We start from the raw sequence: 3,198 nt of genomic DNA on the forward strand, positions 1-3,198 counted from the left end.
TGGCCGGCAACAGACACAGCTGTGTCGGAGGTAGCGTAAGTGTTGGAGGTATTACAACAAAGAGTAAAGACAACGCAAGGAAACTTTGAGACAGAAAGAGCTGCACGTCTGGAATCAAAATTTAACTCAGCACTTTTTCAGTTGCAATCCCATGGCTCAAAAATGGGCTGACGTGACAAAATACTGGGAGAGACAGATGGCATTAGAATAGAGAATAGTAAGTTAATAGGTGGAGTCAGAGTAAGCAAGAAAGTAATGAAGTCTAAATCAGGGTTATACTGCATGTATGTGAATGCACGGAGTATTGTAAATATGATTGGTGAGTTACAGGCGCAGATTTCCATGTGGAATTATGATGTGGCAAAAGCAGAGATCTGGCCCAAGAAAGGGCAAGACTGGGTGCTAACTATTCCTGGGTACAAGATGTTCAAAAAAGATAGCAAAGGAAGGAAAGGAGGAGAGGTGACAGTATTGGTTAAGGAGAGTATTGCAGTAATGGAGAAAGAGGATGTCCCAGAGGATTCAAGGACAGAATCAATTTGACTAGAGCTAAGGAAGAAAAAGGGTGCAATCACATTGCTCAGTGTAGTCTATAGACCACCAACTAGTGGAAAGGATGTAGAGGAACAAATCTGCAGGGAAATTATAGAAAGATGCAAACATTATAGTGTAGTTATAATGGGGGACTTTAATTACACAAATATATACTGAGATAAAGGTAGTGTGAAGGGCAGAGAAGGACAAGCGTTCCTAGATTATGTTCAGGAGAATTTTTTACAGGAATATGTGTCCAGTTCAACAAGAAAGGAGGCACTGCTAGGCCTAGTTCTTGGAAATGAGGTGGGCCAAGTAGGTCAAGTGTCAGTTTGGGATGGGGGAACATTTAGGAGACAGTGATCATTGTATCATAAGGTTTAGGATAATGGTAGAAAAGGACAATGAACAATCCAGAGTGAGAATAGTTAACTGGGGAAGAACCGACTTCAATGGAGAAGAACAGAGCAGGGCCAGATAGACTGGAACCAAAGGTTGGCGGGAGAAACTGTAGCAGAACAATGGGCTACCTTCAAAAAAGAAATGATCCGGGCATAGTTAAGGTATATTCCCTCAAAAGGGCAAACAAGTCCAGAGTTCCCTGGATGAAAAAGGAGATAGAGATTAAGATAAAGAAGAAACAGTGTGCTTAAGACAGGTATCAGGTAGAAAATACAATTGAGAACCAGGCTGAAGACAGAATGTTTAGAAGGGAGGTGAAAAAGCAAATAAGAGAAGAAAAGAGGGATTATGAGAAAAGGTTGGCAGCCAACAAAAAGGGGAATCCTAAAGTCTTCTATAGGCACATTAATAGTAAAAGGGTGGTAAAAGGAGGAGTAGGACTAATTAGGGACCAAAAAGGGGATTTACACCTGGAGGCAGGGGGCATAGCTGAGGTGTTAAATGAATTTTTGCACCTGTCTTTACCAAGGAAGCAGATGCTACCCAGGCTATAGTGACAGAGGAGGAAACTCTGTCACTGGAAGAGTTCAAAATTGATAAGGAGGAGGTATTGGATAAGCTGTCGGTACTTAAAGTTGACAAGGCACCTGGACCAGGTGAGGTGCATCCAGGGATATTGAAGGAAATGAGAGTGGAAATTGCAGAGGCACTGGCCATAATCTTTCAGTCTTCTCTAGACTCAGGGGAGGTGCCAGAGGACTGGAGAATTGTAAACATTACGCCCTTGTTCAAAAAAAAGTTTGTAAGGATAAGCCCAGCAATTATAGACCAGTCAGTTTTAACTTCAGTAGTGGGGATGGTTCTAGAAACAATTATTCAGGATAGAATTAATAGTTACATGGAAAAATGTGTGCTGATTAGGAAAATCTAGCATGATTTCTTAAGGGAAAACCGTGTTTAATTAACTTGCTGGAGTTTTTTGAAGTGATAACAGAGAGGGTGGATGAGGGCAATGCTGTTGATGTGGTGTAGATGGACTTCCAAAAGACATTTGATACAGTGCCACACAACAAACCTGAGAGAAAAGTTATAGCTCATGGAATAAAAGGGACAGTAGTGACATGGATACAAAATTGACTGAGTAATAGGAAATAGCAACTAATGATTAATGGATATTTTGCAGGCTAGAGGAAGGTTTGTAGTGGAGTTCTCCAGGGGTTGGTATTCGGACCCTTGCTTTTCCTGATATATATTAATGATCTAGATCTTGGTGTGCAGGGAACAATTTCAACGTGTGCAGATGATATAAAATTTGGCAGCATTGTAAACTGTGAGGACAGTATACAACTTCAAAAGGACATAGACAAGTTGGTGGAGTGGCAGATAGGTGGCAGATGAAGTTAAATTTGGAGAACTGTGAGGTGACCCATTTTGGTAGGAAGAACATGGAGAGACAATATAAAATAAGGGTTGCAACTCTAAAGAGTGTACAGGAGCAGAGGGACCTGGGTATATATGTGCACAAGTTTTTCTTAATTCATTTACGGGATGTGCGTGTCACTGGCTAGGCCAGCATTTATTGCCCATCCCTAAATGCCCTTGAGAAGGTGGTGGTGAACTGCCTTCTTGAACCACTGCAGTCCATGTGGTGTAGGTACACCCACAGTGCTGTTAGGGAGGGAGTTCCAGGATTTTGACCCAGCAACAGTGAAGGTATGATGATAGATTTCCAAGTCAGGATGGTGAGTGGCTTGAAGGGGAAATTCCAGATGGTGTTGTTCCCATGTATCTGCTGCCCTTGTCTTTCTAAATGGTAGTAGTCATGGGTTTGGAGATGCTGCCTATGGAGCCTTGGTGTGTTTCTGCAGTGCCTCATGTAGATGGCACACACTGCTGCCACTGTTTGTCAGTGGTGGAGGGAGTGAATGTTTGTGGAGGGGTGCCAGTCAAGCAGACTGCTTTGTCCTGGATGGTGTCAAGCTTCTTGAGTGTTGTTACAGCTGCACTCATCCAGGCAAGTGGAGAGTATTCCATCACACTCTTGATTTGTGCCTTGTAGATGGTGGATAGGCTTTGGGGAGTCAGGAGGTGAGTTACCCACCACAGAATTCCCAGCCTCTGACCTGCTCTTGTAACCACAGTATTTGAATGGCTAGTCAAGTTCAGGTTCCGGTCAATGGTAACCCCAGGATGTTGATAATGGGAGATTCAGCGATGGCAATGCCATTGAATGTCGAGGGACGATGGTTAGATTCGTTTTTG

Source organism: Cetorhinus maximus, chromosome 28, assembly GCF_964194155.1.
Source record: "Cetorhinus maximus chromosome 28, sCetMax3.hap1.1, whole genome shotgun sequence".
NCBI classification, from domain to species: Eukaryota; Metazoa; Chordata; class Chondrichthyes; order Lamniformes; family Cetorhinidae; genus Cetorhinus; species Cetorhinus maximus.